Source organism: Rhopalosiphum padi, chromosome 3 (assembly GCF_020882245.1).
Source record: "Rhopalosiphum padi isolate XX-2018 chromosome 3, ASM2088224v1, whole genome shotgun sequence".
Classification (NCBI taxonomy): Eukaryota; Metazoa; Arthropoda; class Insecta; order Hemiptera; family Aphididae; genus Rhopalosiphum; species Rhopalosiphum padi.
Genome location: NC_083599.1, coordinates 54,718,666 through 54,744,950, shown reverse-complemented (window position 1 = coordinate 54,744,950; position 26,285 = coordinate 54,718,666). Strand labels below are relative to the sequence as shown.

Below are 26,285 nucleotides of genomic sequence, written 5' to 3'. Positions count from 1 at the left end.
ATAATTAATTATTTACTTATTCAAATGCCACTCGTACTTTTTGGAGTACCTATTCCCACTAAAATCCTTTTAATACATTACTCGATTAGTCGATTACTCAAAACTCTAAATTTTATAATGATTTCACGATAAACTCACTGTATATATTTCTTAGCTTTTTTATCTTGTGTTGCTTCAGTTTACCGTGACTATGATAACGTTTTCACTAATAACTTGTCTAATAAATTATATGTATATAATTGATTGTTTGACACTCATTAGACGGTCAAAACAATAGGATATTTTCGTACAAAACTGGCCAAAATTAAATTTTTAAGAATGCATTTATATATTAATATAAAAGTATCTATTATTTATTTAATATCTTTGATTTCACCATATCGACAATTAAATGTTATTACTTTTGTTGGTACTGCTACGCCTTAGGTTTTAGAATATGACATTAGGCACTGATGCATCGGTAAAAAAAAGTTAACTTTAATTTTGGTTAGTATTTTGTTTCTCATAATATTTCCGTATTATCTATTTTCCGAAAATTTATAATTATAATGCAATGTTTAATCATTGTAAAAACAAAATGTTCCTACCTAAAACGTTTTTGTCTAGTAACTACAAGTTATACAACTATATGGAAATTAAAATTAATACATAATTTACAAATTTAAGCGCATTCAATACAGCCTGTTTTTAAGGAGTTCAATATAGGCAATCCTCTAAGTGCTAGCGTGAGTGTCGTGTAAATGTATGCTTTAGTAAGTGATCATTAGTGTGTGCGTACTGCGTAGTGAGTGATCATTAGTGTGTGTGTTGTAACTGTAGTGTCAAAGAAATATTAGAGCGCTCCCCTACTTGCGCATATTTGTCAATAACGCGCTATACGAATATTAATAATTTTTTTTTTTGTGTGTATTAGTATTTAGTGTCAATCATTTAAAAATGTGCTAACCTACATTAATTCATCCGATACAATTTTTAAAAGCATATTTGATATTTTCGTAAAATTTACTCGAAAATAAATATCTTCGATATTTTACACTAATATTATTCAAAATGTAAATTTTAAGATACTCAATATTCAAAACTTAATTAGAAGAATTTAAGAGTTCAATTTCAAAAAAGTGTAAAAGTCGTTTTCTAGTAAGCGAATTGAAATATGTTTTCACTGTTTTTCGAAGTCTTATCCAATTACAATCATGGAATATTCGATACGATTACCATAAGATATGTCTATTTTAGTGTATAACTCAGCCTTTAGGGAATCCTCTTAACATTGAAAAACATTTTGATCCTAATAATTGGTCTTTTCCGACTAAATTTCACTTTTATTCGTACCTATAGGTATAAGTATATTATGTCTCCATTTATAGTGCAGGACAATAGTGTATAATTAAATTATTATTTTGGATAGGATAATCGCGGCCGGCATTAAGTTGTTTTCTGTAAAACTTCTGTTTACGGAGCTCCTAAAATCTTAATAAGAGGCCATCACAGTAAAAAATCATCGACCGTAAACAATGTTTTTTTTTTTTTTAAGGAAATTATAATTAATAAAAGCGCTATTTTTCGATTCGATTCGAGATAATACATGAATAATTTTTTACCTGTAAAATGTCGGAGCCGAGTGTTACAATCACTCATTTGAATTATCCAATTGTGTCCGTTATAGAGAGGTTTCATTGTTCACGCGTAATGGAAGGTTTCGTTTCCTGACGTCGGCTGAAAAAAAAAAAACGATTGTACTAATTTTTTTTTTTATTTTTGATATAGCTATACGCGCATTATCATATTGTAATATATGGGGATTGAGTTCTATAAAGACTACGCCGTATGGTGCAGCGCAGTAGTTGTGCTGACGTGCAGTGCGTAGAACGGTATATTTGTACAAAAGTGTAAAAGCGTATATGTACATATATACCGCGATGGGAAGGGGAAGAGTTACCAAACGAAAGAGACAAGTGCGACAAGGGGATGGATTCGCGAACAAAGCGTCACGTACTGACCGCGTATATATATATATATTATAATATTATACACAATACACGCACACTGCGGTCTGTGAGTAACGGCGAGAAATAAATTCCCCGCGAGCAGTTTACACGTATACAGGGGAACTGGGTCGTGTCTTGTGTATACATATCATAATATATATATATATATAAATGCCTATACAATGCAGCACTTATATTATATTCACCCTTCTACAGTGCCGTGTTATACACGAGCTTAGTTTTCTGGGTAAAACGAAGGTGTGGAAGAATTCCTAGTGGCTGCAGTGTGGCTTAAGTTACAAGTTTGATTTAGTGGGTTCCACGACCGGACGAGCTGGTGTATTATAAATAGGTGTGGTTGTACTGCGCGCAGTTATTTCCACGTACGTTTATCATATCGTCAACGAATCATTAATTGTATATATTATTTCATTTTCTATAAGGCTTCATTAGTCATTGCGAACAGACCGTATTATTAAAAAAAAAATAATTTTAGCAAGATTTTTCTTTTTTTTTTTTAAACTTTTATTTCTACCGTGCACATCTTAATAAAATATTTATGCAAAAATTAGCTAGTCTGAATTCTGAAAATTAATAATTGCGCATATTTTATTTATTATTATTATTATTATTGTTGTTTGTTCGACCGGCAGACTCAAAACCAGAGTTCAGAGAAGTTTGTATTAATTTGCAATACACAGTATGTACACGCTTGTATTTTTAATGCAAACATAAAAAAGAGCGCTCGCCGTATTATACGGTGTACTGAAATTAACTTTAGGTGCTTGTATTTGTATAAGTAGGAAGTGATTAAGTATTAAAAATAATTTCGGACGAATATTATAGTTAGATATCTTAATTATCTTTTTTTCGCTCGCTTTCTGCAGTACGTGTATTATATATAAAGTTTTATACATATTTACTAATTTACTAGTCTACGATATGTAATACGTATATTATATATATAAATATATTAATCTGTAGAAATAATTTAAGTTAAATTATATTTTATATTTAAAATATTTAAATACATTTTCAAAACAAAAAAATATAAAAATATGATTTGTACTTTATATCTTTCATATTAAAAATGTACAACTCCATTGCCGACGACTAATAGCTTTACCAAAATTCAAAATGTTTAAAGAAAAAAACGTATAAATAAAGTTATTATTGTTAAATTTTAATATTTCTATCATGTTTGTGCAGAATTATAGCGAATTATAATATAACGCCCAAATGAATGTTGCCGATAATAATGTAATTATCCTTTTGTTCGAACCTTTATTGTTCGACCACGTCGCCGTTTACTAAACACCAATATTTGATAATCAAAAATTGAATACGCCGTATAGTATAATCGAATAATCATTGTAGGAACGTTACAATACCTATACCTATAATATAATATATTTTTAATTACGCGCATAGAATTTAGTGAACTGTATAGGCATTATAGATATTACTACGCGTTACAAAAATATATACGACCGTTATATATATATATTATATATATATATATGTATACGCGGCATGTGCCATTGGCACAAAGGCGAAAATAAACATATTAATTAACGGGCGCCAAACACATATCACGCAATCAACACGTCACGCGGACGTTCGAATCCCCCTTAGACGGTGACAGGGGTGGCTCGAGTGGCTCGAGTGCAGCGAGAGGGTTGCGGCGGGGAGGGGGGAGGGGGGTGATGCGTGTAATGAAGCGTTTCCATAGTAATGCTCGGCCGATGGGGTTCGACGATGACTGCAGTGGGAAATCAATGTCAGGTGGTGGGGGATGGGATTGAGTTTATGTATGGGCTAACACCCATATACATTATTTTATATGCATAATGAATGACACCTATACACACGCTGTTTGGCATTAAAAATTATATACGATAAAGCGTGTATAGAGTAATAGGTCTTGCTTACAATACATGTCTTTTATTATATTATGTTATAAGAAAAGTGTTACGAATAAAATCTTTATTTGAGAAAACACGTATGTATACTTGACGTGTTTTAGGTACGTAAATGCTAATAATTTATCGGTCGACAGAAACAGATGAGTTCACAAGAAAACAGTGCGAGTCTAGATTGACCTTAACTTGTTCTGAACATTCTGACATTGATGACTATAGTAGTTCGTAGACCGTAGTTAGGATAGTGGTATTGTTTAAAAATCGAAACAAACGATTTTGGTTCGACTCTAAAAAAAATTTCTAAAAACTGTTGTGATTTAATATTTTTTTCAACGATATTTTGATGATAGTGTTCGCCCGTATTATATTATAAATTATAATATGTGTATTACACTACAGTGCAATACACCAATAAAGGACATGTCTCATGCTTATCGCTGATTACAGTTCATCACTCCATGCTCGTTACACACAAAAACTGTTGTTTATAAGTTGTATAGCTCTTGACTTTGGTTTTAATAACTAATGCCAACAACAAACAACTCGATACAAAACAGTAAAAATATTGTTTAGTGTTTCTCTTTTATGCGCTTATCTACAAATATATTATTATTATTGGGATAACAGAATTAAAACGGGACTATCTACTAAAAACGGAACGAAAAAAAAAACGATGACTCGTTCGAAGTTTGTCGAGACAAGGGGATAATATTATATTAATGTGATGTTCTAAAAAAAGGGATAACGCCGTTTTAAACGGGACGTTTGGTATGGTCGCCACTCACCCTACCCCGCGTAGTGTGTATCTTCGTACGTATACACACACTCTACGCAAAACGATGATTTAGTTGTTGGCATAATTAATATCATATATGCCATTATGTGTATTAATATAATATAATATTAATCTAATCGTGAATAAACAATTGAAAACTCGTCGATGCGTGTGTCGCCGAGTCTTATAAATTTTCTACGAGAATAGAACATGTCGGTAGGCTGTAGTTTGTATTAATCAATTAATCATACACATTTGACATGTTTATTTTACGGTGAAATAAAACGATAAAAATTATTCGTGATTCTTTTAAACAATATCATGTAGGTAGGTGCCTTCTAGCGGCAATACTTTTGCTTTTATTGTTTTTATTAAGCTGTAAACGAGTTTTACATAAAATAACTAATGTTACAATATACCTATAGGTACATAATAATAATAATTTATTAATATAAATATACACCTATTCCAAAAACTAATTCTACGAAACTCGGCGCGGGGGCTGTGATCGCCTCGTCTGCACCCTTCGTAAACACATCCCTATAAACTGATCAGATATATATAGTTATACGTCAAAGCGCATTGCCGCCGTGTATCGGTTATGAGGTGCTAACTAACGCGCTTTGGGAAATTAATTTTAAGCGTTCGTGAAATGGGGGCGGAATATTCGCAGACAGAAACTTAAGAAACTTTAATGAGTTACTGACGTTACCGTGTATACTGACTGCAATGCCACGACGCGTCGACGCAGCCGCCGGCGTACACGCATGATTGTAAAGTAAACATTATATTTATCAGCGTTATACAAGTGTGAGCGCGTTACGTGCATGTATCCTTATTATAACATATTATGTGTATTACTTTTGGGAAAGTAAGGAACATAATATTAAAAAAAGAACTGCCAACGCCCGAATTGCGTTCCCATAGTTATACTTGAAATCCGAAATGTATATACTTACAGTATCAGTCTTGCTATATTATGGTAAGATTAACGAAATTTATGAGATTTTCCTATTGTACATAAACTTAAGGGTTATTATTAACCCATATTTGTGTAGAATGTATCGAATTTTAGAGGTTTTTGGTATATATACAAATTATTACTATAAAGCCTAAAATAAATGTGATTTACAGTAAACTAAAAGAAAAAGTAGATCGAAATATTTATACATATTATAACAATGTTGATATACCATATTTATTTATTTTTTTTTAATTTTTTTTGTCATTGTTTATACAAAAGACAAGTATAAATGTATTTAAAAAATCTAGCTAATGTTTATTTTTGTCAAGTAACAATTTAACGTTTAAAATTTAATTAAATTTAATTTGTTGTTTATCAACAAATATATTGAAATGACTTTGACTAGACAAAAAGTTTTGTAAACCACGTCTTAAAACCAATTCGTTACTATACTTTACTAGTTTACTACCACAAAAAAATGATCTTATAAAAGTATAGTAATTTTTAAATTACTTTGACATTTATTAATTTAGGGTAACGCAATTTTAATCGGATAAGCTTGCACGCTAGAAATAATAATTAAAACATATTTAACCTTTACCGAATATCGGAATATATACCTATATATGTGTGACGTATATATTGTGAAAAATATGAATTATCCAATGCAATAAATATCATTATTAACAATAGATGGTAATAATTTCGTATAAATAAATGCTTCCAAGTTTACTTATTGTTTCTTTACTTTACTTGTTTGTTTGTTTGTATATTTAATCATCAAATAGTTTTTCTTTTTCTGATACCAGTAATGTCTATTTATCATCTGTATTCTGTACAATATACATATGAGACTATGAGAGAAATTTGATCCAATGCAATCGCGCACTAAGGACATTTTTAATCATTAAATTATATTCTCGTCTTTATAATATTATATAGGTGTTATGTCTAAAATAATAATATTAATACTACTGGCCATATCGGTAATTGAAATGAAAATGTTTAAATAAACAAAACTGTGCTGGCCACTTTCAGAGAAGAATGTTATATTTTTATTGAAACGCCTAGATTCTAAACTAAATTTATTGCTACGTAGTTCATTGTTTATTTTGCAACTAATCGTAACAGTTGAAAAGATTTTAACCCATCAAATTACTTTTCACGAAAGTGTAATATTTATTTAAACGTAAGTATTTTAAACGGTTAAAGCCTTAGTATGTACAATTGTACAGCAAATGTGATTACTTCTTTAGGATTTCATCATGTCCAGTTACAAGATGTCATTTTGTGTGAAATGTGGGCAAAAAACTGGATGGATAAGTCCAGTGGTATTAAAAATGACGAGAAACAGAGTACCAGGATTACGCGGAAAGTGTTGCAAATGCAAATGTAATAAGTCTACATTTGTATGTTTGGCTTATTATAAGAAAGTAATGCAAAAGTGGTAAGATTTTTCGTATTTCATACATAATAGATTATCAAAACTATAAAATAATCTCAATAAAGTGTTGATCGAAAATACTATTCACATGATTATTTTAGGAGGAAAAAATATTTATCTATTATTATTATTATTATATATTATTAGAAATTTTAAGCATATGTTTTAAAATTAAAAAAAATATTTTTTTTTAGTCGGCGCAGTGGATCACGCAAAACCCGTTAATGTTGGGAAACAAACGCATATCCGAGTAAGAAAATTATTTTAATGCACTTCAAAATATTTCAAATGGATTAGTATAAGATATAAATGTATGCTTAAATACAAAAATAAATAAACAATTAACAAAAATCTAAGATTTTTTTATTTAGATTTATATAATACATAACGATTGAGATTTATAAATAATATTAAACGTCATGTTATTACTAAAATAAGAAAATTACAAAAACATTATAGTACAATTTTAAATTTCCAGACATGATTATTACTTTTTTGTCAATATAGGTATATACCAAGGCCTTAACTGAGGGGAATATTCCCCCACGGAATTTTTAAAAGTAGTGGTATGTATAGTTTATTGACTATAAAATGTCAGTATCTATATTAAAAAAAAAATGTTGGACCCCGGAAATTTTTTTTCTGTTACGGCCTTCATCTTTGAGGTATACGCTATAACCTACATATATCTAAAAACTATGATTTTTCCTTTCAAGTTTAAATTAATAATTATTATAGTCAAATAAACTAGCAATACTCAAAATTAATTGTTATAACTTATATATCTAGTAAAAATGTTCGTATTGTCGTTTTTTTTTAAATATGTAGTTAATATAGGTATTGTGATATTTGATCATAATACAAATGTTAAAACGTCAAATTCATTGTATTTTTATGTTATAAAATGTCACGGAGAAACATATAATAGTAAGTTATTGATAATTGTATGATATTCGAAAAATCACGATAATAAGAGTATATAGGCATATTATTTTATTATTATATTATTTTTGTTGCAAATATTGTAGAAAATGTATAAGTTTTAGTCTGTGTTGAATGACTTATGTCTGACAAATGGTTCCGCACTACTGAATTCGGTCACCACTAAACCACTGTCTATTATGACACTTATATAGTTATATGTTTAAACACGTAAAATACCAACTATACTTTTCGATGAAAACCAAGGCACTGACGATACTATTATAGCAGTGCGCACAAGTCCAGTAAATAGTACTTTTTCTGCACCCGCAGACAACTATTTATTTTGTTTATTTGTTTAAAAAACGTATACATATAGTATGAATAGTTTTAAAAATACAAAATTTTATTGAAATATGAATGTTCAATGTTGATGATAGAATGAACAATTAAAATTATTAATCAATGCGTTGATAAAGTCACTTTATAAAATACACATACGGACACAAATACATCACTAGTACACAACAATGTACATTATCATATTGACAGGCGATAACTGTTTACATTGAGCACATACTTTCGTCGAATAATATTTGAAAAATATTTCTACTTAATAATAAACATCCGTTAAAATTAAACTAAATGTTATGGATTTATGGAGAGTTATGGATGATTTCATTTGTGGGGGAATAAATCAAACACAAATACTATTCAATCTGTTCAAAACATTGCCTCTAGAAATGTGAAAACGAATTAATGTGCCATCTCTTGTGTATGAAATCTTACATTACAGATAGATCTAAAATTAAAAACTGCCGTATACGAAGAAGCCAAATTCTTCTATAAAATATAATCAAGATTTCGTAATCGTCTATCATCGCATCCAAATCCACTAATTCAAAACGTATCCACTTTATCAATTCCTGGTGGCTGGTAATCCTCGTAGTCGCACGTATAGACGCCTGAAGTATGAAATATGAATCGTGTCATAATCTCTTACACAAACGATTGATAAACATACATAATAGAATATGTCATCAACGAGTGACCTTTTTCGCATCATTTTCTGAGATTTTCCTGTCACAATTTATTTTTTTTTCAATTATCGTACGATACTTATTGTGTCAACACTCAACTTGATATAGATTGTACTATAGTCTATAATATTGTTTGTACAAAAATAATAATAATCGTAATAATTTCTACTCTCTATATAATAACCGATAAGACAATAATAATTATAGCCCATGGTGTATGCCTCTAATGCCCTATAGGCTATATGGCGATGTTAATAAATCTAGGAAAAAAACTTTATAAAATACCAACATCGATTTCTACAATATGCTCTCAAACTCTGGCTAGTCTTCAAAATTAGATTTTCATTAGTAAAAGTTTATAATATTAATAATATTACGCCACTGGATCTATATAAATGTTATTTTAACATATCTTATAATAATTTAATATGTAATGTCCAACGTCGAATACAACTATACGTTTATATTTATTTATATTATATTTAATATATTTAATCTAAAAGCCGTTTTTAGTTTTTCTTGTACGGCGGTTTCTCAGTCGGTACGTAGGTATGTATACATCGGATTGAAAACAAACTAAAAATGTATTTACTGTAAAATAAATTATTTGCATTTTCAATTTACATACAAGCTGAGGAAGCACAATCAGCCATATGGTTCATATGTTAAACATTGAACTTTTATAATATAGTATTATTGAATTATAAAAAAAAACTGCTGTTCTACGTCTGAAAGAACAATGGCCAATGACAAATTGTTCAGATAATAATTTTAAATAAAATGTAAAACGGCGTAATATTGTTAAATAAATATTACCATAGTTTTTTTATTGGTTATTCATTATTACTTATTATAACGTTTCAAAGTAAAATAAATATATTTATTACCTGGTTATTTTGTGAATTTTATTGTATTCAATATATCGGGGAAATGTTTTTGTTATTTTTGCATCCACGAATTCTTGATATATTGTATTGTTAAAATTAAAAATGTAAATATATTTCTACTCGTACAAGTCGTACATATATATATATATATACTTATAGTGTAGTCTATTAACTATTGTATAATATTACAAAATAGTTAAAGCATACAATACGACTTTGAAATAAATAAAAATAATAATTAATATTAGGTATAACTCTTTCACTCCGTTGACTGCTATGGCGTTTATAATTTTATATAGGCATGGTTGTAAAATAATTGATATAATATATGATATTATGATGACTCTTACTTATCTACGAAACTAAATATATATTATAATAGTGTTTGTAGTTTGTACGTTAAGTTCATAATAACTAGGGCACGGATGTTGTTGCATTTGCAACTTTTTCCCTACTTTTTCAGTATATTGCTATAAGTACGTTTTAAATGCGTTTCATGTGAGTACGAACTAAAATCTAAAAGTTTTAATTGTAATTTTTTGCTATTTTTGCAATTTTATTGAATTTACTCATTTAAACAATTCTTTTAGTTATATAGTCGACACTATTATCTTATAAAATAAACATATTTTCAAGTTGGTAGGTATTTAATACAGCACAAAAATAATTTGTGAAATATGACTATTTGACAATTATTATGCGTTATATTGTTATAATTTGTTATTTATATAGCCACTCCAAATAGAATACTAAATTTGAAACCATTATTTATATTTAAGTTTTTGGTAGAATTTTATATTATAACAGTAAATTTAAAACATTTATAACAAAACGCTGTTATTTTTTAGCGCAATTTTTGGTATTTTTTAGTGTAATACTGCAATACATTGTATTTGTATTTTAGTACATCTATGCTCTAATAATTACTATATTTTCAATACCATTTTAATTTAAGCAAATTACACTGATTCGAATTCTAAAAAAATGTTCTTAAATTCTTAATAAATATACCCTAGCTGTTTACCGAATATTAAACGAATAGTATTTTATTAATAACTAATAAGCAATTAAAGTCAAGATGAAGTGCATCAGCATCATAAATTTAATTGAGTAGGTATTTGTTCCCCTTTTATCTAAATGCGTGTAAACATAAAAATAAAACTATTGCTACAGTGTTTGATATTAATTATCGACGGTCGACGTTTAAATATTTATTTATTCTGTTTTAGTCGACGATATAGGTTGACATTTAAAATTGAAATGTTGATTGTGATTTTACCAAGAATCATAAAAGCCTGAAAATATAAAGAGAAACATGAAATATTACAATTTAAGGTTTCATACATATTCCAGACAGAAAATTTCCAAAAAAAAAAAAAATTGAATCTTGTACATTTCTGACAAATGTTAATATATTGTTAGTTAAATTCAGTAAATTTAATTATTATTTTCTGTATTCAAAATCCTCAAGTAACCATACAGTTTTCACGGAAGACAAAAAGTAGCGTATTATTCATTTCATTATAATATATATACCTACATAAATAAAATTATTTCTACAACTATAACAAAGTTGTAAGGGAAAGAAAAGTTATTAGGTATTTCACAAAATCGGTCCCATCTAAATATTTATAAAAATATGTCGTCGATTTTTAATTTGAATTATTTATATCTTCTATGACGGTGCAAACGCGTATAGAATCGGGTGGGCTAACTCGCGTGGGTTGGACGAACCACCATAGTATATTCAGTAATATCATATTATTAATATTATCATAGTACACCTACCCGGTGCACGCATATTGGAAAGCGAAAGTTTTTATGAAGGGAAACGGTCACTGTCGACACTATACCCTGCTGCTAGCCAAAACGCGCAGTATACACTTATAATACTGCGTAGTGCGTATAAAGCCTATATACGTAATCATCAGAGGAGTGTCACGTATCCCGCGTATCCTCTTTCTCCGCCGGCCGCGTTAAATGTTTGTAGTGAAAATAGATATCCTAATATTTATTTTCTACTCGCATTAGACGAGTATAATCATACTAGGTATATATGTTTGAGACTCGTGTGATGTGCCCGAGGTCTGCAGGGCACGCCCTAATGTACGAAACACTCGTTTATATATATATAAACAGATATATATACAGATTACAGGGTAATTCTTTTATCATTAAACACTCATTATTTCGTCAAGTATTGACTTTTTTTTCATTTTTTTTTCCAAAATATTTTATTTCATGCTTTTCTCAAACGACTCAAACTGTATGAAACTATAATTTTGTTACCCTTTTGTTTAACGGTGAAAGGTGAAACCACAATAAACTTTTGATTTTCAAATGGCCACCTATATTTAAAATGTACTAAATTAATAGGCTTATTTTTTTTTTTATAAATTTTAACGATCAAATTTAATTTTTCTTATTTTTTTGCGAGATATAGCTTTTCAAAGTTGGGTGGATTTTTGGTTCTTATAATACTTATTGTTTAATATGTAATAAACTCGTTATCGACTAGGAACTTTGTACCTTTAATTACCAACGCCTCACAGCCGTAATAACCTGTAGGACGAACACCTAAAAACCTAAAACCACCCAACATTGAGCAACTATAACTCAACAAAGGTTAAACGAAAAATAATAATTTGAACGTTAAAATTCATAAAAAATAGCCCTTCTATTTTATGACCTTTTAATTATAGATTGCCATTTGAAAATCAAAAGTTGATAGTGATTTCACTATTAAATATAAGGGCGAAAAAAATAAAAATGTTATAGTTTTAAAAGAGCATAAAACTAAATATTTTGAAAAAAAAAATAGAAAAAAGTTGACAGTTTTTGAAATAATGAGTGTTTAATCATAAAAGAATTAACCTGTATACAAATAATGAAACAAGATTAAACATAGAATTAGTTTTCTATGGATATTTTTTTATATAAAAAATAATTTCTTAGTAGGTACCTACTATAGTGCAGTTCACACACACGATTTTGTAATAGGTAGTTCTTGAAATTCATAAACTTCATTTGTTTTAATTCAAAGGACAAAACTAAAAATGTTGCTTTAGTATATCTAAGTACACTTTATCATTATGGAGCTTGAATATTTCTTTAGAATTATAATCGGGATACTTGTTGCGATGTACTATTAGAATTAAAATGAGTAGTTTTGGCTGAAAATATGAAGTTGCCATGTCCCTTAAGTTTATTTGCTAAGTACAAGAAGTGCTGATCGTGTTTATATATAGTAATTACTAGTTTAATTAATTCTGCAGTCTACAGCAGTTTATTTATTTTTATGTATTTTGATTGCACTTTTATCATTACACTCTTATATTGAACTGCTATTTGTTATCTACGCGTGGTATTAAACACCATAATACCCTATAGTACAAGTGAATCTACATTCAAATAAATATATTAACAGTTATTTTGCTTTATCTACCAACAATCTTCGAAAAAAGAAAAATGAATAAATAATTGGAAAGTATAAAATTGTTCACTGTCTATACCTAGCATCACAAAATGTATGATATATAATTAATAATAATATACTGACGAATATACTAGTATTAGTAACTATAGTGACGAATATTTATCAAGCAAATATAGTACTTATAAATTATATTATAATAGTCTTAATCGTGGGGGGGGGTTGTGTAATACCATGAAATATTATAACTTTAAATTATTTTAGAACGAAGAGACACGCACTGCTGCCGTCTATCATCGGTTAGCTGATTATAGTCAATGCCTAGAGTTTTGTATTCTTCGTTTTAAATTAATTGAAGTATAGTATGCATTTTAAACAAATATTGAAGTACCAGTCGCGCCATTTTACTAAAAGGACAAAAGGTCCTGTGAAGAAATAATTGTGTTTAATTGCGAGCGCAGCTTGCGGTTTTATAAAAATATATACCCTCTGTGTAATATAAAAGGAGGCAGTCTACGGTTTTCGCTTACTTATATATTGGTATACCGTTCGCGAGATTCTGAGAAATGTTGAATTGGCACTTAAAAAATGCATAAAGATTAAAAAAATAAAAACCTTAAAGTGAGTATCTTATATTTTAAGATTATAACTTTAACCAAACTTAACCTGTCCGTGGACATGATCTCATTGAGACACGGGAATTAAAGGTTAGGAGATATTGGGCGTTTCAAAATCTACTGCCACTGCAGCTTAATAAATATTATATTTTATCTGGAACTGAAAGAACGTTCGATGCTTGACGAGTTAAGAATTATGGCTGCAGTCACAGTCACGCCTGTATTGATATTATTATACCTATCTAAGGAGTTCTAAGCTCATTCTGTCTACTCATCAGCATATTAATAAATTATTATGTATGAATGTCAAAATTGTTTTCTTTTTATACGAAGTATAACAATAATTATATAATATATTATTAAATATTGTATTATATAACACAAAAATGTATATTCTAACAAACGCCTAGTTATTGCATAAATTATTGAGTTCGTTTATTAGTTTATTACTTAATTTAAATTAACATTTTAAATTATGAAAAGTTTTAATTTGTGGGTACTATACCTAATGCCTAATATGGTACCTACTTCAGTATTTCACTTATTATAATGTTTGGTTTTTACACATAAATATAAAATTTATCTTATGTGTTAAAAGATTTACAAGAGTATTAAGTACCATGTTTGATAAAACATATTCTAGAAAAACTAAGATTTTATTCAAAAACAACCAATATAATAACATATTATTACTAATAATATAAGAATTATAATCGTTATATATTTATTTAATACATATAACAATATGTGCCTCTGACTCAAGAGCTTAAATTTTAAGGCCTCTATTATAAAATATCAAAAGGTATTCTGCAGGCTCATGCTATTAAGACTACTCGTATAATAGGCATTTAATGTTTAGAGTGTTTAGACATTATATTTGTACCACACATAGCGTTTACTTATATACCAGCTATACCTGATCATAAAAGTTAAATAAATCAATATATAATAAAATATAATATAATAATAAAACAAAATTATACATTGACTAAAAATTAAAATTTTAATAAATTACTACTATAACTATAAATATATACAATATATCAGCTTCATGTTTAGGAAATACGCATATCATAATATTTTATTTATATCTACGTCTATATAAATATACCTATTACTAGTGCTCGCCCTCATAAAATATAAATATCGAATATTTTTTTATCATAATTTTTCAAAGTATAATTTATTATGCAGTACTTCGATATTTTGGTATTACATTGAATAAACCGTCAACCCTATTTTCACAACTACTTACTATACACTGCAATGACATTTTCAAAATATTAAGACAAATTTTAGACTATTTTTATACCACAAATCTATTTACACCGTCTACGGTACGTTGGTATTGACTTGTAAATATGTAATCAATGGCTTTTTAAAGGCAGAGTCAAAGGGGATGACCCCATGCGTCAAATATTTAGACGCATTAATTTTTTGAATGTGAAACAATACGACCATTATTTTTAGTTTGAAAAAGAAATTATTGACAAATATGGATAATAAATATAATAATATATTGTACACATTTTTGGCGTTGGAAATGCTGCCATGTCCGCGCGACCGTGACTATATTATTATTGTTTTCGTGATGGCAGTATAATAATTAATAAATCATAATAATATTTTATTGCGTGCACAATTTTACCGCCCACCACAGTGATACCCCGTTAGAGTACGATTACCTAAATCTTATGGAAATGCCAAAGCACTTTAACCGTGGCATTTCTATTTCGTTCGTATTATTTTTGAGTATAAATAACTATATAGAGTATAATATACTATTAATCTATATACTTATTATATACGAGTACATTATTATTATATATGTATAACGATATTACTTGTGTTTCCCGTATTATAACTAAAAGTAGGCTTGCGCGGGGGTGGATCCAAGATAACGAGGGGAAGGGCGATTTTTAAAGGACACACATTAATTTTGATAAAATATTTATTTGGGTACATACATATGTTATTTTCCACAGTCTCGTACAGAACAAAACATATTTTTTATAGTAATAGTAATAAAAAAATATGTCACTATAATTTTGTTATCCTTGAAGTAATTACGTCAAAAACTAAAATCAGGAACATCAAACTATTTTTTTTTTTCAGTGAACGGGGGGGAGGCGATCCCCCCTGGATCCGCCACAGGGATTGCGAATAACATGATTATTAAGTTTGATATTAACAGTTTAATATTATTTTGTTCATTAGTTCATTACCTATAATATGATATGTAGTACCTATATTAGCTATTACCTATACTAATTATTTTAGTAGGTACACACTGACTTGTCTTTTGCGGAGTCAATACGAAAATAGTCGAGCCGATTGAATAAAAAAAAGAAAATTTCATCTGACGCTAAAGGTTTCTTTTAATATTTTATTATATTATTTTTTCTTCGAATGGTGCTTAGTTCATAAATTAATTAGTTCATTTATAATTTTTCGTAATAACACCGAATCTCACTGAGAAAAAATATATTAGTTATATTTATAGGTAGAATTTTTGTAATTTTACATGTTTGTTTCTAGTGTAAGTAATTTAAATAGTTAAACGTGAGTAAGATATATATATATATATATATACGGTTCATGAAACACAGAATTCATAGAAAACGTATAAGTACAATACGTTAAAGAGTATATTATGAGAATAATAAACAATATTTTTCCGAAGAAAATAATTAATAATTATATTTTATATTATTTTTATGCACCAATTAATTGTTATTGTAAATAAAATAAAACAAATGTAACTATGATTTTAAGCTAAATCAATGAAATTAATTTAAACTGAATAATTTATATATCTATTTTTTAAACAGAATATTTAAAGAATATTCAGCATTTTTATGGACATAAATACCACGTATCTGTTATTTTAAAAGAATATTAAGAGAATATAAATCCTACCTCTAGTCTTATATATATATATGTATTTCCATAGAAAGTTTGATACATAAACAAAGTAAACAAGTAACGAGTTTACAAGTGTATTATACAGAAATTAATTAAAATATTGTAACAATATAATAATTAATATTTTTTGTTTTTGTGTTATATATCTAGTTATAAGAACGGCATTTTAAAATCTACCCCAGGTGGTATATTCATTAACATGACATAGCACTTATAAAGTTATAACTTAGTACATGAATATATGATATGCTTAAGATTATAGGTAAGTGCCATATTCTGATGTTTTATCAACAATTAGTTTAAGTTCATCCTAACATTCCGTATTTTAATATACATTATAAATAATAGTATTTATAATCAATACTATTGTAACTTGTGAGTATTTTTATTAGAAAAATAAATATTATATAGTACCTACAGTGACATAAAAATAAAAAATATAAATATAATAAATAAATATTAAAAAAGAGGCTGACAGTTTGACACACAATCTCAATAATTTATCAATGAAATAAAATGTAACACGTCCATTATATTAGTGACTCACTCAAAAAGGGTTTTATCGATTCCGCCGTTTTAATATCAATTCCGTCGAATATTAAATAATAAAATTCAAGTACAAAATAGCTGTTTTTCATTTAAATGATCGTCAAATAACATTGTCATCAAAAAAAAAAAAACCATAAAATGTAAAATAATAAAATACTCAATGTAAGATTTGTTACAAAATTTAATTAAATTGTCATTTTTTTAAATAGTGATTTGATGCCAGTTTAATATAAATGAATCTATTAATTTTTTTATTTAAATAATTGTCAAAACTGTCGTTAAATGTATTTTTTCTAATTCATAATTTTTGTTTTTATTGACTTTATTTGTGTAAATTCCTCTTATTATTATAAACGTTTACTGATACGTAAAATAGTTGTATTTTTAAATTAAATACATAAATTTAATGTGAAAAAGAATACATATATTAGGACGTGATGCTAATGGGCGTCCCCGGGGAATTTATTAGGGAGAGGCACTAAAAAGCGCATTAAAAAAAAATTATCCTTTGCAAACTAAAAAAATAAAAGAAAAAAGCACATTTAAAAAAATGTATATTAAAGTCAAGATATCAATGAAATTATTATTTAAACAACGACAATAAAAGTTGAATAATTATTTAAGAATATAATTGATCAGACTTGCACTTTTATTTTCGATATTATCTGTGTGTACTTATACTGTACTTACGTCTAATCAGTTTTTTCTATTTTATTACTCTAAGCCTCTAAGGATAATATATTTATATTTTTTACAGATTACGATACGAATTCGATGCGATACATCGATACGTCATACGTGATCTCCGCTGAAATAAATTTATATATGTTATAGTTAACAATGGTAACAGCGTTATTTTATTGTGGACTTACTATGAATATCAGTTTAAGTATTAAATAATGTAATCATTAATGAGTCAGAGTACAGTATTGTTCAAAGAATTCGATAACTAGCGCAATCAATAAGTTTCTCACAGACAAAAAGATCATTTTGACGGAATCGATATACGTCATTCAAAGACAATAGCTGATAGACATTGGTACATATTATTCGGAATAATCGGAATTTAGTACTTTTTTGTATACAGTATTACAGTGGAGGGAGTTCTCTGGTTTTTTCATATTAATGTTACGGTATAATCACAGAATACAATACTGGTTGTAATGTACTAATACGATATAAACTACATATTATAGAAAAATGGACATAATAAGTGGTATAATAGTGTTACAACTCGTGTGTTGTTTCATCAGTAATCTGAATTATTGTTTGTATAAAAATAAATTTGATAGAATTCATAATACTGAATACTGATAATGTCAAATTGGCATTTGGCAATTCGTTTTATTTAATTGTACGAGTATGATGGAATGTACAATATTACTGTAATACTGTGTAGTATAGTATGTTTCGGACTTTGAGAAATATTCAAATCATCGAATACTTGATGGGCACATTAGCAACTAGCAAGCGCTAGAAATTGTTCAATTTTAGAAATTTGAGAGTATGTGATAAATAATAGCTATAAGTATAAAAAAGTCTAAAAAACTAAATCTTCAAGTGCATTAAAAAAGTCGATAGAACAAAAAATATAAACAAGGTTTAAAAACATTGCAAATATTACTAAATAGTACCTAAATACCTATATAATAATTTATACTTCAATAAAAAAAAGTATAGTCAATTTATAGTTAATATTATTTTTAATTTTATTAAATATTCGTTACTAGGAGTCGGAAAGTAATATTAGAAACATATTGTATAAAATGTCTTAAAATTTTATTATTCTTATGGCTCGGTAGTTAATGTTCTAAAATACCAAGAATTAGCATATTATTTAGTTAATAATTATAACTTATAACTTATGCTATACAAATATTACAAATATAAACGTTATTAAAAAATGCATAATAGATATTCATAGAAATGGGTAAATGGGTATAAATTAAAAATGTTAAAAATATATTTTTAGCGCATAAAACCATTTGAATAGTTGAATGCATGTTTCAATTAAAAACATTGTCATTTAATAACGTTAAGATAAAATACACACCATGTCTACTATATAATAATATTATCTAAAGCTATAAATACGGTATACTTACGCAGTGTCGCCATGTGCCCATGTATACATCCATTAAAAGATAAATAGATAAATACAAAATAAATTGATCGTGAGAAATAGCAAACACTTTTCTTCGGGTAGGTATCTACTTTTATTTTTAATACAAAGTTTTTAAATTTACCACGTACAATGTACATGGTAACCATATTCTCGTTCCACTCAATGTCGATTATGCACTTAAAACTCGGAAATGAAAAATTAATAATATTATGCAGGATAATTGTAAAAAAGTGCGGAAAAACATTTGTATTTTATTCGTCAAATAGACTTTGTCACTAGGTATAAGTAAGTAACAAACTTAGAGAAAAAAATGAATTAGTTTTTTGAGTTTTATTAATCACTATTATGCATTATTTGTATTTAGTACCTATTATTCTCTTATATTACGCAATGAAATGAAAATTGCGACAATATTAATTTCTACAACCATGTTTTGTAAATTGTAATAATTTTTTTTCTCAGACTTTATTTGTTAAATCGGAATTTTTATCAGTATTTCTGTATAGACTGTAATAGTATTATAGTGCCAACTACCTAGATCAAAAATTTAATAATATTACAATTTTTTACAACACGAGATACAACGGGACCGGACAACAAATAATATCGCGCGAAATGTAGGCATTAAATGTATATTATATGGTCGGCGTGACTACGTACATATAATTAAAAAATTATTAATAACTCTAAATCTATATTCTAATTATTGTATATATTAGATAATAGATATTATGATGATTTGTTGTATAAGATTTCATTTTAGAAATAAATTATAATTGATTGTAACCATTATAATGATATGTTTGTTAATATATAACTGTTCTACATGTCCGCTTACAAATCGTTGAACTTATACTACTATTGATTATAAATACTAAAGAAGAATAAAAAAAATGACGATAGCTTGCACTTAAAAATACAAATAATAACATAGTAATATGTTCCTCCAGTCGTCGCTCATCGCACACTTCACTTACATTCACATATAAACACAAATAAACACAATAATTTCGGTGTAAATAGAAGTCTTCTACACAAAATTATATTTCCTCAAGATTATATTGATTATAATAATAGTATCCTTTATTAAATGACGCCACTGACTCGAACGTAGGATGCGCATTCTATTATTTCGATCATACCTACTGATCTATTTGATAGTAAAAATTCTGAAAACAAATTAAAATTTTCCTTTAGATCTTATTTCCCAAATTTTTTACTGTACATATCTCTATAGGCCATTCCAAAGTGAATTAGAGAAATAGGAACATTTAAATTTATTTAATTACATTTTTTTTGGTAAATATAACATGGGAAATTTTAAGTAAAAATAAATTTCAAGATAAATTCAAATAGGATTAGAACCTACGTCGGAAATAATATTATGAAAAATATCTAAATTCCCGTGTAGCGTTAAATCGAGACAGAAAATCACCGATGCCAAATATTTTAAATCCTTTTTAATCGCCGAGTAAAAAAAAAAAAAAATGTCCGTACCTACCATGGCAATAATAAATAATAACTACCTACGTCCTACGCATTGTGTTAATAATTGACGATAATAATAATACAGCTTGCGTGTAATCGTCACACGCGAGTCTATGCCACAACCCTCCTCGTACTCCTTGTTGTCGACTTTTCATTGTCAGAGGGTAGGTAATCATATTCATATGGCCTAATACTAGGTATACAGTAGTAGACGTCACTAGACGAGCATTTTGCAGGATATCACTTTAAATTCTTATAACTACTATAAACTACACGTCCTAATTTTTATTTTTATTTATTTAAATATGGTAAAAAAAATATTTTGAAAAACATCAATAGATTTTGAAATAATGAGTGTTATTCAATAAAATAATCACTCGGTATTGTGTGTGTGTGTGTGTGTGTGTATGAGAGAGAGAGAAAGAGAATAGTGTATAGGTAGATCAGAGAATTACGTCATTGTACGATTATAATCCGCTAAAAAATACATTATTTACTTATTTTGAGTCTCGAATTGATAAGACATTAAGAGTACCTACTCAACTGGGTAAATTGTTAGACACAACTTGAGAAATTACGTACGAATTAATTAATTTATTGTTTTTATATTAACTATTACAAAACTGGACACTAGTGAACAGTGTAATTTGACGAGTTGATCAGCTTAAATTATTTTTTCTAAACAAATTGAATTGTTCATATTCCATCACGTCGGTCATAGTAATTATGTATATTTATTGTGATACTTATTGTAGGTTACAATAATTTTATCTAGAACCATAAGTTTACCGTTTAAACTGTATAAATTCCTTATTAATACGTTAATATTATCGTAATTATCAGACTAAACTAATATATTAATAACTAATAAACATTAACTGATAAATAGTACTTAGTAGGTAAACCTACTTATCAAAATACGAAGAATAATCTGTAGATTATTATATATTATAGGTATACATTTGTTAGGAAGTTATCATTTAAGTCTTAAAGTCTTATTATAATAAGTATGATTTTTCCGACTAACTTGGTCAAAGTTAATAGTACTCGTAATTGGTCTGTAGGAAGTTACTAAATGTCTTAGTTTGTTTGGCTTTGGAATAATTTTGATAATTTCCAATTTCCATAATTTAATAGATAAAATAAAAGTCAAAGCCTGGCGTTAAAGATGTACATAATAAGAATAAGAGATTTTTCAGGATTTTGTTTTATATTAAATCATAGCTTGGTGACTTTCTCTTTTTAAGTTTTTTTTTTTATTACAATTTGAATTTCATTTAGTGTGATGAGTTTGGTAAGTAGTGGAACTGGAAGACGACTGTCGAGAAATCGGTCGATTGTGTTTAAATGTTCAGGGTCAGGTGGAATATTGGGATAAATGTGAATAGATTGCATAAGTACTCACTTAAAAGGTTTGCTTTATCTTTGTCTGTAATAGCTAAAGCTTCATTAGAGCCAGAAAGTGACAAGAGTTGTTCTTTTGTGTTTAGTAGATTTTTCTATAGTTTTCCATAAATATTAGTCTTTAATTTTTCTGTTTTTAGGGGGGAGAGCCGGAGAGGGGCTGATAATTTGTTATTTAGGAGAACTTTAACTAATTAGTAATTAGTTTGATATGCTGATAACAAGGATACATACAATTTTGGACTTTGCAGTAATTATAGATAAAATACTTGATAGCATCTTACAACCTTAAGTAAAACATTTACAAAGCACAAAAAATATTTTTAAATTTAGGAAAATTATAAAATTATAGATTTAATTTTTTTTTTTTGTCAGTAAAAACATTAATTTTTTATTCATTAATTCTATTTGTTGAGCATATGTATTACAATGTTGAATGTGTTAGATATTATCAACTATTTAATAATAAATTTGCCATAGTTATAGTTAAAAGACTATATTAATTAGGAGGTGTTACCAACAGGTGATTTTTCATCATGTTTATGTTATAGGTATTAGGTAATATGTATAAATTAATTTATAAAATTGACTTATTATCGTATTATTATACAGATTATAAATTGTCTTGTTTTAAATAACAGTTATAATAAAAAAAAAGGATTACTTAAATAAACGCGATATTTTAATAAAAATTATTTCATACACATGCCAACAAATGTTAACACTTAGTAATATTCCAATTTATTGGAAAATAATTGGAACAATAGTTGTAGTAAATTTAGAAAATTAGAAATATAAAAAAAAAAAAATCAAAATTTTATCTTTATGAAAAATTATAAAAATGTCAATTAATAACTATCTAATATCATAGAATATTGATGTAATTATTATTAAAATTTAAAGAGAACAAAAATGTATTTAAAAGCATAATCAATAATCATAATAAGTCAAAAGTACAGCAAATAATAAATATTGACTTTGCTAGGTTTTACGGTATACTTTCCACTCGCTAGGATACAAATGATAACTGTTTCAATAGTTAACATAGAAATAAATAATTATTTTTACCTTGAAACAATTTTTATTGCGCAGTAATAACTAATATTATTTTTATTTTTATATTTTCATTATACTTAATTTAATACCTATAAAATTTTTTTTACAAAATATATATTCAAATATTTTTTTATTAATAATCTATATTCTATAATAAATTATTATTTTTTAATATTTTATTTTAAACACTCCGTACCCTCTTACACTTTGTAATAATGATAAAAAACTTAAAATAATATTTTATTTTTTATTTTTCTTGATATTTATTAGATTTAAATTATTAATAAGTGTTATTTAGACAATTAGACTCTGTATTAGAATATTCTTTGACTAGTTACTGAAATTAGATATTAGACCTATTAATTATTATATTATATTAATTTAAAATTCCAATGAAAATCATGTGAAAAAATGTCGTGCTTAATGAAGTTTATTAAAGATTTATGGTTGGTAACTATTAACATTTAAATATTTATGGCAAAATTGAGAGGTAATAAATTATTTTAGATTAAAAATCATCCAAACATTAAAAAAATATCTGCTGCATTATACATTATATATTTCCATCGAAAATATATAAATTGATAAAAGGTACGGTTTCCCTGCAACGTCAAAGAGTAGAAAAGCACGGCGTTACTACGTGTCTATGTCCAGACCAGTAGTTCACGCTAGACACCGCGTCTGGACGTTGCAGGGAAACCGTACCTTTAGGTATATATTTGAATTTCAAATGATTATAAAATAATAATTTATAGTACGTATTGTTTGATCGTTTTAAAGATTATTTAAGTAGGAATTGTAGTAACAATTAAGTGAAAATAATCATTTATTTGTTTCCACGATATAGTGTAGGACAAATAATTACAAAATAAAATAAAATCGGTCTGAATTCCAAAGTCGTTACCTACAAGGCTACAAGTCTACAACCATTGATTAATATAATATTGTATATTTATTCAATGCTACAACGATATTGACTCTTTGGGAAACATTGACTACGTGTTGGTCGTTACATTGCTCGTAAATCAAACGTTGAATAATTATCATCGAAGTGTTTAATTAGGTGACTATAATTCCAAAAACCGCGATAACCAAACAATAATCAAAGCAAACGAATCACAAAAAAAAGGAAATCGATTAAAACCAATATTTACTTCCGGGCGCTTGTACTTTAGACCTTTGCTACACAACACTGTTCAAAATTTAAAAATATAACAAAAGGCAGATTTGTAAAAAAAAATATTTTTGTCTGTAGTTCACCTAGAATTATTTAAATTTATTCATCCCATTGCTCCGTGTTTTTATTATTGTAATTTGTCATTTATTGTTACGTAAATGTACAGTACGATTTGTATGCATATTTACACATCTAAATTTGAATTCCGTTTACTTTACACCGTAGCAGACTCCAGACAATAGACAACTTCTCTATTATAAAGGATAACATTTTTCGTCAAGAAATATCAAAATTCAAAATGGTTTTCATATTTTCAATACATTATTAATACGCCTTCATATAATATTATATAGATACAACGAATCGATCGCGAATGTAACTATTATTCGATATTAAATTGTTTTCGTGTGAAAAAATATCTGCGACGAACGGAAAATATTATTCTTGTTTCTCAACATTCGTGCGATTACGATATTTGTTCATATAATTATTAATAAAACGCCCGTTTGGGCGAAGAGAGCGGATAAAATGATATCGAATTAATGACGAAAAAAAAATAATAAACAGTCATCGATGTATAGGACATTAAAACAAAAATTTTACGACGCAATTTATTTTATTATTCGTCCAAAACGACGATGACTTATGATATAGACACGTCGTGTTTGAACGCATTACTATCGTCCAGATAACGCCGACGGGCGGCACACGGACGATAACAATACAATAATATAATGTTGTATCATGAGTCATGACGAATAACAGAACGTGCGTTTCGTCCTTATCACGGTCGGAGGTTCGCCCGTTGATAACCGCTCGAGCGTTTACCTCCACGGCTCCACACGCACAGGACAGGGGACAGGTGCAGCAGCCGCCGCGACGTACGGACGCACTCACGCACCACGCACAGCAACACGGGCGCGCAGGGTGTCCGCAACGGCGGTGGCGGCGGCGGTCATCGGCCGCACCGAAAACACACCCCCCGCGCGAAGTGCGAGGGTTGGCTGTACCGTGGGCGCCCGTGGCGGTGGCAGAGCGTCGTCCGCCCGCCACCGCCACCGGCCACACTGTCGGGGCGATTCACCACCACCACCGCCCATGTGGTTTGTACCAGCGAAACTACTACCACTTATCGCTGGCACTTCCTTTTTCGTTGATCGGCACGGCGCGCGTATAGAGGTTGTCGGATTTTATTTTCTTTCGGGTTTTTATGTGAACATTTTTTCACTCACTCGTCTCCTCTCCGTCGCGCCGCCCTCCGCCCCCACCCAAGCGCCGCCGGTGCAGCCGCCGCCGCCGCGACGCACGCACACACTCTCGCGCGCACGCACTCGTACACGCACCGCACCACCGGCGCGCTAGTCTCGTAAACGCAAATGCGCGCACACGCACGCGCGACAGTGATATTATATTATTACTATTATTATTATTATTATATTATATATTATTATTATTATTATTATTCTCTATTATATTATTATACGTACACACACACACGAGTAAACACACACACACGGACGCGCGCGCGCGCGCACACACAGGCACGCACACACACACGCACACCCGCGCG

General features: G+C 28.3%; 2 long non-coding RNA genes across 2 annotated transcripts in view; one reads left to right on the top strand and one right to left on the bottom strand.

Moving 5' to 3' along the window:
• Positions 1 to 26,278, bottom strand: part of LOC132924610 (uncharacterized) — a 40,874-nt gene extending 14,596 nt beyond the window's left edge. Inside the window, exons 1-2 of the long non-coding RNA XR_009661353.1 lie at positions 26,203 to 26,278; positions 1,602 to 1,716 (exon numbers count right to left, since the gene is read on the bottom strand). This is a non-coding gene — a long non-coding RNA (uncharacterized LOC132924610). The remainder of the gene's footprint in view (positions 1 to 1,601; positions 1,717 to 26,202) is intronic.
• On the top strand, positions 2,544 to 7,398 carry LOC132923718 (uncharacterized). Its single transcript, XR_009661248.1, has 3 exons — positions 2,544 to 2,688; positions 6,906 to 7,096; positions 7,288 to 7,398. It is a non-coding gene; the product is annotated as an uncharacterized LOC132923718 (long non-coding RNA).
• Positions 26,279 to 26,285: the final 7 nt, after the last annotated feature.